Source organism: Panthera pardus, unplaced genomic scaffold (assembly GCF_024362965.1).
Source record: "Panthera pardus isolate Hobbes unplaced genomic scaffold, ASM2436296v1 HiC_scaffold_3, whole genome shotgun sequence".
Lineage (NCBI taxonomy): Eukaryota > Metazoa > Chordata > Mammalia > Carnivora > Felidae > Panthera > Panthera pardus.
The window spans coordinates 43,893,371-43,906,781 of record NW_026526876.1 but is presented as its reverse complement, the minus strand read 5'-3'; the positions used below and the strand labels follow the sequence as shown (position 1 = coordinate 43,906,781).

The following is a 13,411-nucleotide window of genomic DNA, read 5'->3' as shown; positions in this document are numbered from 1 at the left end:
ACTTATAATTTTAAGATAAAGATCAGGGCAACTGTTTCTACTTAGGTCTGGGAAACAGAAGCAGGGTTTAATCATGCAATGGCTCATAGCAGTTGAACATTAGCAAGAAAGGTACCAGACCAAACCAAGGTGTTAGTACGTCTGAAAATTTGGCTCTGGCTCAAACTGTGATTCACTATATTTGTATCAAATAGCTATGAATATTTTAAATATGATGCTTTATTATTTTAACAAATATTTTTATCTAAGTTTTAGAAATGTAGAGTCATTTTGGAAGGAGAGTTCTAGCTGAACACCTCTATTTACTGGATGGCAGCTACATAAAATGCAGCCTGAAAGGTTAAGAAGGAAAAGAGCTCCTGAAGGTCTGGCCTTGTCACCTGAAGCCTATAATGTAAGGAGAAAAGTCACAGAATCAATGCAAGAGTAGAAAATTCATGACCGGAAGCATTAGGATGCACAAAGAGGACCAAATCTAAAGCTCAGGTAAGTTTCCAGCCTCTTGGTGTGAACTATGTGAATAATCCACCCTGTTTCAGCTGGTAACACTTTTTAAGTTTTCAGGCCAGTTTCTTGAGAGGGTGGACACTATGCAAAAATCAAGGCATAAGGAGATAACATTACAGCAATGTCTAGTAAATTTCTATTTAATTGATAAAACATCTAAAACCTGCTGTTGTCCAAGAGTCTCCCTCAAGTCTGAAACCCCTGAAAGCCCAGAGCTGTTGTCCTGCGCTCACGCCAGGAGGAGTATACTGGTGGGTTCTACTCCTGTTTCATGCCCAGGCCCTGCTGGAACCCTTCACTTTAGCCATATGTCACTTGACCTCAGACTGATTGTCTTTATGTTTTTTTTCTCTTCTGGTATGCTCTCCTCTTCCCCCAAATTGTCTTCCCCTTTATTCAAACAGGAGCGGTTCAAAGTCCCTTCCTTTCCACAGTTTCCCCTGGCTTTCCAATGGAAGCTCCTTTGCCATTTTGCCATAGTAACTTTAATATGTCTCTCACACTTCCACTTGCTTTGTTTGTTTTGTGTTTATTTTCTAAGAGATCTGCCTCCTCTGTAGTCTGTACTTTCTTTGAGGGCAGGGACCATGTTGGATTAATACCAGTTTACGAAGCGCCTGTCATGGCACCTAGCACAGCATAGGTGGCTCAGTAAACGGTTAGTGAATTGATTCCTTGATTCCTGACTTTGGAATGTTTAAAGTCTAAGGTAGACAGAAATCTGATGCCAGTACATAAAGAATAAGAAAACAGTGTCAGAATAGAAAAAAAACAGTCAGAAAGAGAACAGAAGTTGCTTGAGCTGCCCAGTAAGTGGTTGGGTTGGAGATTAATTCCTGGCCTCCAGATTCCCAGCATCCCAGACTCTTCACTTGTCCATACTGCTGCTCAGGAACCAAAAAAATAAAAGTTTATTTCCTGTTCCCTATCAGCACTTCAGTGGAACCAAAACGGCATTCTTACTGGCCACACTCACCCCGGCGCCTTAGCTAATGAACGGAATTTGGCTAGACTGCCCAGCCCATCACCAGAACATTATGAAATCCTCCCCGGTTCATCCAATTGTGCAGTTTCTAACCTTTGAGGCCAACCATAGCACAAGAGAAAGAAAGAGGGAGTGAGGGACATGCCGAGAAACCAGGAAGAGATCAAATACAGTTGTTTCTAGAGATGAGAAGATGTGTCTTGCCGAAGCATGAACCCACTCAACACTTGTGGGTTTGAAATTGGGAACTGACGTGAAAACTCTGGATCTGGGAATTCTGTTTAGCTCTGGCAGAATACAAGGTCAGAGCTGCTCGCGTTTTTTATTTTAAATTCCCTTGGTAGTCCTAGGAGTGGGGGCATGCATTACTTTCAAACAAGAATCTTTATTGTTTGCACAGCACACAGTCTTCCAGTTAATTAGAAAAACATTTTTTTCCCCCAAATTAAATTTCCCTAGAAAAACAATGATTTAAATTAAGGGCAAAAGACTTTTTTTTTTTTTTTTTTTTTTTGACAGTAGTAACGCCTTCTTGCACCCACTACTTCTAGAAGATTAAAAGCAAACTTGGAATCAGAGGGCTATTTCATTTACTTATGGTCAGATTCTGCAACCACAAAAATGGTATGTCCCTATCTGTCTACGTTGTGTACTGTCATAGTTTTGCCTGCTGTATGACAGAGCAGCACACGGATACAGACCAGAAGCAGGGATGTCTAAAATTCAGGGTTTTGAAAAGTACACTACAAGTAACCACAGTCCAATCCACCTGCATCCTTATTTCCCTCCTAATAGTTCACCCGACTATGGCTATTATCTAATTGTATTCTTTCTCTTGATCCCCTTGGCTTTCTAAATGAAAGGTGTTATCATTTGTGTGATTCTTACTATCGCAAGTAGCTTTCTCTCTTTTTCCAAGCCTAGCAACAAAGTGCTTGTTGAATGAATCCCAGTCTTCCAGATGACCTAGGTGCCAGCCTTCACCTTTTCAGAGAACTTCACCTTTCATGTACTTCTTTGGACACTTCACCAGGCATGCCTCCAAACAAAACTTCTCTCAGTAATTTCTGCAGTTTTGGGCTCAGAAAGTCTGAATCAGTGGCACCATTAGGGTTACTGGAAGCATAAGTAACCTTCAAGCCCCAGCTCGTGTAGAAATCACTTTTATCTTTTCGTTTATAGGCTGTCTTTCCTTGGCATATTCACCTCCTGGTTTTCCCAGAACATTTGAGTTGGGAAGGTCACAGATTTATCAGGGCGCAGAATCCACCCATCGCGGTGCATCTAAGGTGGGGTGGTGTGATGAGGTGGCTTTGAGAGGCAGCACAAACAGGAAGCCGGGGCAAGTCAGGGCTTGGTCCTCAACCGTGTGTGCATGGGATAAACACAGCAGGGCACCGGGGTTGAGCCACATAGCTTGTGAGAATGGACTGTTGAGATCTCAGGAGTTTTATGAGCTAGTGGTTAAACACAGCCATCATTAAAAATTAAATCATACAAAGTTAAAGTTAAATAAATTAAAGACAAAGACAGTAAGTATTTAAAACTTGTTACTCCCTGTTTTACTGCACTTTGCTGTTATTTATGCTCCTGAGGTTACTGATATCTCTTGCACCTGAACAGTGGAAACATGTATGATGGTGCACCAGGGCACATCGCTTCCCAGTCATTTTCGTGATATTGTGTCGGCAGTGGAAGTTGGAAGTGGCCATGGTGGGAATAGTTACACCATAAAAATCGGAAGTCAGGTCTTGATTTTTTTCTTCTGTGAACTGTTTAGATCAGGTATTGGCAAACTACAGTTCCGTGAGCTAAATCCAGCCTCAGTCTGGTTTTGTGTGGCCCAGGAGCTAAGGAGGGTTTTAGTTTTTATGTTTTTAAAGAATTGTAAAACCCACTCCACCCCCCCACCCCCCAACACACACACACGGAAGAGTATGTGACAGAGACCATATGTGGCCCACAAAGCCTAATATAGTTACTCTCTGGCCCTTTACAGGAGAAATTTGCTGATCACTAGTCTAGACTTAAGAAAGCGATGAAGAAAATGTTATTAATGCAGGTTAAAATCTCTGTGGCTGTTTCATTGTGAATAGCACAAAAAACCTGAGGAAATATCCTTCCAGTACTCAAAAACTATTACTTGATTTGGCAAAGAAGTTGCTTATGCCACTGATCAACAAGTGATGTCCCATGATAAGCCTGTGTTGTTTCATCTTGTTTTGCTTCCTTAAAGTACACGAATATATCAACCAACACTTAAGTGGCAACTATACTCATCCATTAATTACAGCTACAGGTTGGCTTACAGACTCAAGAGTTTGATAAAAACAAACAAAAAGCATTTTGGGTGAATCAACAGGCTAGAAGAAATTTACAAAAAAAGAGTGTTGTATATTTTATTATTATGATTTTAAATTGTGTGCTACATATCCTATCAGTAAAACTTACAATAGACTTATGTGAAGGCACACACACACACACACACACACTTTTCCCCCCAGAGAGCCAATTGTTAAACACTTACCATCATACCAGTGAATAAATGCTAGGTGATTGCTTAGATAGACTCTAAGGGTGGATGTATCCTGACCACCAGGGTAGAATGTCGGGGGGAAATAGATTTCTTAGGCATAATTTAGGTAACATTCTGTTACCAGGAGGCAAGAATGAGGTATATAAACTCCTTTAGGAGGCAGGAGTGGTACAGTGAGGGAATCTGGGGCAAAAGTTCAGTTACCAAGCAGTCACCACTGGGGAGGTCTGCCCAGTGGTCAGGCCCCAGGCACTGGGCAGTACAGGTGCCCAGGCTTCCTGCACCAGTTCTTCCAGCCCAAGCCAGGGTGGCCCAGAAACTGGTGCAGCACACAGCCTGCAGGGTGGGCATCCATGGACTTGACTGCAACCAGGGGGACAGTGTCAGGGGCTGCCCAGAAGAAACCTACATATCGATTGTGGGTACGACAAGATGTACCAGTCCAGTACTCCTGATGGCGTGAAAGAGCTCTGTTCCTAACCTGGATTATCTGGGCTTCATAATTATTATATTCTTTATTATATTCTATTATACATTGATATTATATTTTATTTCATGATTATCTGGGCTATATGTATGGGCACTTTTTTTTAATGTTTTTATTTATTTTTGAAGGAGAGAGAGAGAGAGACAGAGCATGAGTGGGGGAGGAGCAGAGGGAGAGGGAGACACAGAATTTGAAGCAGGCTCCAGGCTCTAAGCTGTCAGCACAGAGCCCAACGTGGGGCTCGAACTCACAAACTGTGAGATCATGACCTGAACCAAAGTCAGACACTTAACCGACTGAGCCACCCAGGCGCCCCTGTATGGGCACTTTTAATACACTCTGGACTGAAAATAGTCGCACAGGTCATTAATTCAGATACTTTTGGCTTTTCCATTTTCCCTGGAACACTGCTATATCCTTGAGTTATAGGATGTCCAGACAGATTTTTTCGAAAACAGCTTGTTTTTGAGTCCTTTTAATAGTGTCCAGATAATGATTTTATTAACAAGTATAGGCTTTTTAAAGGCTGCAGTGGATGTAGCTGAACAATAGCAGGGACTCAAAACCAAGTGACAGAGAGCTGAAGGCTGGGACTCTGAGAATAGGCAGCATCTGATGCCTCTTCCACAGGGGAAGGGCCTTCTCCTGGCTGAGCTTCCTGGGATGCTGAGATTCTGTTTTGTTTTATTCCCAGCAGAGAGATGCCCTTCTTGCCTGCAGGGAGAGAGGTCTGGCAAGCTGCTTTATGTTTCCAAAGGGCACAAAGCAGAGAAACGTAGTGGCAGCTGTCTGATTTCTACACACAAGGTCCAAGATATGTGGCCAATTCCCAGATTTCTGAATCCTTTTGGGTCCTCATGGAATTAAAATAAGCAGCCACAGGGGCAAAAGCAACAACAGTCCAACTCTCCGGCCAGACAAGGAGCTTTCATTGGGAGGACGGCACTGTTTGGCTGTTCGTTCATCCTACTGCACCCATTTCACACCCCACACTCCTCTTTATAACTTTACATAATTAAAACCCTTGAAGGCAGGACCCTGCCCTACTGATCTCTGGACACCCACCCCACCCTCTGTCGTAGAAGTATGGAGTGGAGTCTCAGATGGAGCTGGTCTGGCTTCTATAGGAGACAGTCCTCGTTGTTCCATTGGGCTTCCTGTAAATTACAAGATAAGGACTCCTTCACCAGGCATTTAACCTATTTCTGAGTTTGCACTACTCCCTGCATTTGTCCTGTGAGCCAAGGGAGGAAGACTATCACTTAATGAAAATCTACTGGATTCTCATACAGAAAATCTCATTTATTTCTTACAACAGTCCTCCAAGATGGACTAAGACACTTGTTCAGTCTTTCTACCGATCTGACAAGTGGCAGAGCTGGGAATTAAAGCCCAGGCTGTGTGAGCCCAAAACGCCCCTACAACTTCCTCTTGTGCCTGGGCCCTGGATGACCTGGCCTTCTCCACCCACTAGCCACGGTCCACTGTGCCCACTTGTTCTCTTCTCTCTGATTTTTAGATCTTCGACATGTCAGGCTTCTTCCTCTCACACACACTGTTCATTTTGCCAGAAATGTTCTTTCCTTCTTTCTGACTTTCATTTCACTAAATATCCCTTCCTTTTCCCTCAGCAATCAATGTAAATGTCACTCCTGCTCATAAGCCTTCTCTGGTCCCAAGATAACACAAAGTCCCCATTGTATCTCTTGGACCACCAGATAGTGTCCCTGTGTAGCATTATTAGTTCAGTTCTCTTTAGTCCTATAAGCTCTGCGAGGACATTAACTATGTGTATATATATGTTGCTAGCATATGCCATAGCATAGAGTAGGTCAGAAAAGACTTACTGAATCGATGTTAAGATTATTGACCAGCTAGGTTGTAGGGATATGGAAAGGCAAATAACATGGTCCCTGGCCTCAAGAAGCTTACAGTTTAATGAGTTTGCAGATGAGGACGGGAGGTTTGGAGAGATCAAGTCTACCTCAGAACAGAGTTCCTTCCCCATCACCAGTCAGACCATCATTCCAGCCTGATGTCTCTCCCATCCCCTCTTGTCAAAGACCTACCCATGTGAGAGAGGCTCAGGCTCCTTCAACACCAGCTCACGGTCTCTGGTTTCTGACAGTAATTGTATCTGTCATTCTCCCTGGCTTGAGTCCTGTCTACTTTGTATTATAACGATTCAGGCACTTGTGTTTTCAACTCTACCTGCACAGCACATTTCAAATCAGCCTCCTTTTAATTTCTTTTAATTCCATGCTTGTTACTCTTGTCCACATCACCGCTGTTTCACATTGGTACTCTGTGACAGTTTCAGAGCTCAACTGGTCTTTCCGCCTGTGCACATACCCCTCACCAGTCCACAGAAGCCAGAACGATCTCTTCAGAGCATAGACCATATCACAATACTTTCCTTCATTGAAATCTCATAGGTACACTTGGAATAAAATCCAAACTCCTTAACGTACTGTACAACGGGGGTGTACAACGGGGGCAAACTGTACCAAAATCCAGCCTACCGCCTGTTTTTGTCCAGCCTGTGAGCTAAAAATGGTCTCTACACTGAGGAAAAAAAATATTTTGTAACATGTGAAAATTATGTGAAATTCCAATCTCGGCGTCCATAACTAAAAGTTTATTGGAACACAACCCCAGTCATAATTTTGCATGTTGTCTCAATGGCGGAATTGAATAGTTGTAATACAGACCACATGGCCCACAAAGCCTAACATGTTTACTTACTGTCTGACACTTGGTAGGACGAGTTTACAGACCCCTAGTCTACAAAGAGTCATGTCTGACTCCTGTCCACTTCTCTGAAACTCCATTTCCTGTTATTCTACCCATCTTCCTTCATGGGCACTTTCTGTGTCTCTGACTTCCCAAGTCATTTCTACCAAGGTCATCCTGCACCTCACTCCAATACATTATCCTCTATTCTTTTGTTTTTAGCATTTATCACAATCTGAAGCTATTTGTTAATTTACTTGCTTACCCAAGAAAATATGAACTACATGAGCTTGGTCTGTTTTTCCTCACTGTATCCCCAGGGCCTACAAGAGGATATGCACATTGCAGGCATTCCAAAAAGTGTGCAAAATGAACATTTTATCTTCCCTGTAAGTTCTTCAGGGAAGATACGGTGTCTGACTCATTTCTGCATCCCCCACAGTGGCCAATATTGTGCCTTGTATGGAGTAATAGTTCCAAAAATAGCTACTGACCAAATAAAATGCCACTTTCTCTTCCTCCTGGGACAAAGTGAGAAAACACCTGCTGTCAGCAAGACCCCAAGAAACAAAAAAATGTGTACAGTGTCTTTTTCACCTCATCTACACTCCACTGTTTGAGAGCACATTTTAAGGAGGGGCCAAGGATTCCAGCATATTCCTCAGAGAACTGTGGCTATGGGTACATCAAGTGTCCCAGTGAAGGGTGTTTCCAGCTGATGTGGAAGCTAGGCTAGGTGTTTTCTGATTATGGGAAAGAACCACTGGCAAAGGGTGGAGTTGGCAGTTTTTCCTAAGAAAATTGGTCTAGTCATTTTTTTTTTAAAGATAGTAGATTACCTTTTAAAATATGTATGTGTAAAATGTTACAAAAAATAAAGATAAAAAGAAAATCCTGAATTAAACAAAAACAGATAATGGTTTATAGGAAGCTAAGGTTTAAGGATCTTTGGAGGATTCTGGGAAGACATCTATTAATATTTATTGGGGAACTGTGCTTTACTAAATAAACAATTAGCCAAAAGCCACAGAGTCTATCCATGCAGAGTCTGGATTTGAACTCCTGTCTATTTTGTCTGCTTGCCAAGCCCATATGAGGAGAAAGTGATAAATGGACTAATAGCCATATTAAGATCTTTTAAGCTAGAGAAAGCAGCAACTATGAAAAGCTTGCAGAAAGTATTTGCAATATTTGACTTCTACTAAGGGAACTGAAGGCAGGGGCTCCTGGTTGGCGCCTCTGTCCCTTTTCCCCAAGGGCCCACGTTGTCTCTAGTACTGTGATTTCCTTGTTGTGGTTTCAAGAGGGAGAGAGGGTTGGGGGGAAGAACAGGGGATTGTACGGATACTGGGCGACCGTGAGTCTCATGAAGGTGTTCTGTATTTTCATGTCAGCTACATGTGGCCGTGGTGGCCAAGATAAGTACTGATTTCAAAAAATAAATAAATAAACAGCAGTGTAAACAGTCACAGAAGACTCATGTAAATTGCTGGCTTATAATTTGAGCCTGGTTCATGTTCTGTAACATCCCCGGTGCCAAATCTTCCTCCCTCTCCTTCCGCTGTAGTGTATTCCGGCCCTCCCCAATCGTGTTTCCCCTCTGGCTAGAGACACTTAGGCTGAGGTGAGGGACAGGATGGATGACCTGGGAACGGACCAACTCCAGAGCAGGAGTGGTTCCCCAGGATCCAGAGGAATGTGTGGGAGAACGGAAATAAATAAGAATGAACCAGACCACCTTGGGAGCAGTCAGCCAGAGCCCTCCTCCCTTTGTTTCACCAGGGGAGTGTGCTGTTTGGCGTGCTTCCCTCCTGTATTTGTTTTCACATTCTACTGTAAATTACTCAACAAGGTGCCTTATTGACCCTGAAAAATCCAATCTTTAGATTTCTCTCATCAAGGCAAGAATAAGCCTTCCAGAGCTCCCCAGGGAGACAAAGAGCCCTGTCTTCCATTCCCAGACCCAGCTTCTGTTTCTGTGTGGATGATCAGAATGGCTGATGTTGAGGGCACAGACCTCGACATGCTCGTTTGGGAGTTGTTTACTTGGGGGCCCAAGAATTCCAAATGGGCTCCAGGGGATCAAAGAAAACCCTTCATACTGTACGCAGCGTAGGTGTATCTGAGGGATCCCCTTCAGATCCCCGTGAAAGACTACACATCATCATGTACAATGTATATCCCAGCTGGAGCTATTTACAGGGCCTAATTACTTTTCTTGTGCCACGGTTATCTTAATTTTGTTTGTGGCCTTTGGGTTCTACATTTCTCCTTATATAAGGGGACGTATCTAATGAGTCAGTAGCCTGGACCTACAATGTATAATGCTGAGTATTTTTCAGCTATTTTGTTTAATGGGCAGATTCACCCATGCCTCTTATCTTGGTCCATGGGAGCAGGTGGCACGTAGTAGGTTCCTAATGAAAATGTCTTAAATGAGTAGATGCAATAAGTAACAAAGAAGACTCTGTCCCATTCGCAGTTACAGAGGAAGAACAGGACTGCTGCCACTTTGCAAACATTTCAAGAGGTCACCCTCTGTGGGGAGGATGAAGGTAAGGAGCTCTTCGGACTTTGAAAGATCTATTACCTATTCTAAGATAACAAGGTGGGTTAGGAAAGTCATTGGCAGTATTTCAATCTTGGGGGTAAGGTACTGGCCCATAGACAGTGAGAGAAAGAATTATGTGGACTTACTGGCATGAAATACACATGATAGAGTCTCTCTCGGCCTAGATCCAACACCACACTAATTGCTGGCATGTTTGGGATAAGAAGTCATACCCAGCTTTCAGTCTAGTGCCATTTGGTGGATTGATTTACCACACTTTTACTGACGGTCCAGTAGGGACCAGATTATGTAAAGTTCTGGGGATGGGATTATGAATTAAATCTGATCCTCGCCCTCAAGACAATGGCAGTCCAATGGGGGCAATGGACAAGTCACTACAAGGTTCGAATGCAATATGATGAGTCTATGAGAGAGGCAGGCTCAGAGGGGGGCACCCTCAGCAGCCTGAGGAGAGGGTGGGTAGGGACAGCTTTCTGGACAAGCTGACTCCTGACAGAGTCCTGAAGAGTGTGCAGGTCTGCCAAGGGAAGAGAGTGGTCAGAGACATTCCAGGTAGAGGTTGCTGTGAGAGCAAAGGCCCAGAATCATGGTGTGGTCAGGGAACTGCAGGGCAATCACCGGGGACAGAAGAGGTGAGGTGGGATGGGAGTGTGACTTGACTCAGAGCAGAGATTGGACCACGAGGCAAGAGCTCATCCTGCTAACATATTTTGAAGGCATTTTGGAGCTATTGATAGATTAGGCCATTATATGATCAGATTTGCATTTTAGAAAGATCACTCTTGTAGCTTGTTGGAGAAAAACTGGAGGGGATAAGGCTGCAGTCTGGGAGACCAGAAGTATTCGTGCCGTGATCCCTGTGAGGTGGAACACCAGTTCAGCACTGGCGTCTCACCCTCTGAAGAGGGTGAAGAGGAAGAAATTGCTTGACTTCCGTTACCCGCCAAGAGACAGATTTTCCTATTCGTTGAGGCATTTGTGAGCCAAATTTTCATGTAAACCTAAATACTTGGCATCTCAAGCTCTTATAGGAAATGGCGAATCCTGGAGTTCAACTACTTTTTTTTTTTTTTTTTAAACTAAGAGCTATTGGCAACACTGTATGTTTTAAATTTCCAAATCAAATATCGTGGTTATATCAAAACCCATGCTGCCTCTGCAGGTGTACCAAACTGGTCTCAGCTTCGTTCAGAGTCCCACTGCACACAGTAATGAAAACACTGACATCTCACTGCTCATTTAATATTTATGCAGTGGTTGTCATCTCAGTTTTACACGTGCAAAACAGAGTTGGTTGGATTTGAGGTGAGTTGGAATCTCCTTTGACAGTAGTTTTTTGGGGAGATGCTTTCATCCTCAATTAACTTTCAAAACAACACTCAGTGGCAAGAGATCAAAGAAATGCTGTTACCATGGGGGCTGCTGACTCTATTATGTTCCCCCAAAAGTTGTCCCTTAGATGAGCCTTATTAGATTTGGAGCAAACACTCCTCTACACAGAAACAGACCAGTGAGACCAGTGAGATGTACTTTCGCAATGTGAAAGGAGAGAGAAAAGGAGGAAGAAGTAACAAAGGAAAGTAAGCCTGTGGCTGGTACTTGTCTACCTCTCATCACAGAAAGAACATCTTACAGTTCCCTAGCATTTTCAGCGTGCGATACTCCCTTCCACATTTGTCGCACTTGGTTTTCCTTGTTAGGCACTTTTCCTGTTTTAGACGTGACGTCACAGGCTCTGCAAGCCTGCGTGTGCTAGCCAAGCCGCACGCTGGGAATGAACACAGGCTCAAGTTTTGAATCCAGGTCGGTCTGGGCTCAGAATCCAGTGCCTCTTTCCCTCACAGTTAAATGTCACTTCAGAATGTATGAAAGGCAAGGAAAACAGTTGCTGAGAAGAAGGAATCCTGGAGGCACACAGGTTTGTAAGTTTTGATTTGGAGAAAGTCTGACAGGTGATCCTTCCGAATCTTCAGTTAGCTATCAGGTGAAGGTGCAGTTCCACAGACCAGCTTTGGGTAGGGCGTTACGCCTTGGCACCCCAAGGGGCTCACCCCCAGTGTGCCCGCCCACTTCCCTGCAGGGCCCTGGAAGAACACGTAGCATTTAGATGTAGAAGGGTTTGATACTCATTCCTTTAAGTGCAAATCTCCGGGACCGATTCTTGCTGCTCGGTCCTTCACCTTCATTAATGATAATACTACACTTAAATGACACTTTCCAGCTTAAGAACACCTTCATGAATTCACATTTCCACATAGGAGCCAACACTTCTGCGAGCATCTTTAAGATTTCAAGGCACAGCGCTGGGTGACAGGGATGTAAACTAGAATAAGACATCATCCTTGAATTGGGGCTCACAGCCCAGCAGGCAGATGGATAAAGATACAGGCAATTACAGTAGGCGCAATGCTCCCCGTCGCAGGCAGGTGAACAAGGCGTTGTTCATGTTCTAAGGACCAACAAACTTTGGGAGGGGGACTGGGTAAGGGAAGGTGACGTCTGGTCTGGGTTTCAAAGACTGAGTAGGACTTTACCGCCCAGAGAAGGGCATTCTGGGGAGAGAGACCAAGGGTTGAGAGGATGGGCATGATAAGGTAAAGGAGGAATGGTTTGAAGCAGAGGGAAGCAGGAGGTGGGGGCTGGGGGCTGGGCTGATATGTGAAAGTCCTTGAATGCAATGCTGAGAGTTGGTTTTTACCTCGTGGGAGCCAGTGAAGGCTCAGGAGCAGCAGAATGACATGATCGATTCGTGTTTTAATCTGATGACCGGTGTTGATGTAAGGAGGCTCATGGGAGACATTTAAACCTCACTAGATCTGCCAACTTTGTTCTTATTCTTGTATTTCAAGTAAGGGAGCTGATTCTTAGAGTGTCCAGTGACTTCCTGAGAGCTGGTTGGTGTAGGTATCACAACCCAGCTGTACCATTTCTGACTTTAATTCCTATAGATTCCGCATGCCTGTGTGACACATGGCCCTAAACCTCTTTGTTTTCTGTGGAGCCCACGGTTTATTATATCTGGGGTGGTCTGGCCAGCTCATTCACCACCAACACTGTGCACAGTAACTTAGATTTCCTGTGAAGGTCTGCCGTACCTGAGAACAGTCCCCTTTCCACATGATTCTTTTCCTTTTTTTTCCCTTACTTCCACTCAGTCAACAAGATGAATCTCCTCAGAGTAATTGCTGGATAGTGTTGACGAACGCTTGAATCACGTCACCGGACTGCAGCTGTACTTACAGCTGTCCTAGCTGTCCTGCATACACCCACTGTTGCTTTTGCCCTCCTAGGATGCGGCCAGGCTCCTGGAGACCTGGACAGCTGAAGCCGTAGACCCAGAACATGGTCTCTCCCACGGCAGAAAACCTGGTTGTGGGCTCTGCTTTGAAATTCCCTCTTGCAACACCAGACCCGCCACTGAGCACCAGCCATAAATGAAAGCAAAAGCTAGAGTTCAGGCGGAAGCAGAAAGTAAATACACGGCCTTGGCTGACCCTTTCAGGGATAGATTCTTCCATTTATAACAGAGACTAAAACAGAAAAAAACCCACTGGAGGTGGTCAGGGCTGAAACAGTGTTTCTAGCATCTTC

The 13,411-nt window shown here is 44.0% G+C and overlaps 1 protein-coding gene and 1 long non-coding RNA gene across 2 annotated transcripts in view; one reads left to right on the top strand and one right to left on the bottom strand.

Annotated features, from left to right (window-relative positions):
• Positions 1-13,411, bottom strand: part of ANKFN1 (ankyrin repeat and fibronectin type III domain containing 1) — a 300,608-nt gene that overhangs the window by 75,015 nt on the left and 212,182 nt on the right. The window lies entirely within an intron of this gene.
• On the top strand, positions 218-13,062 carry LOC109247241 (uncharacterized). Its single transcript, XR_002071653.2, has 3 exons — positions 218-486; positions 9,731-9,803; positions 12,976-13,062. It is a non-coding gene; the product is annotated as an uncharacterized LOC109247241 (long non-coding RNA).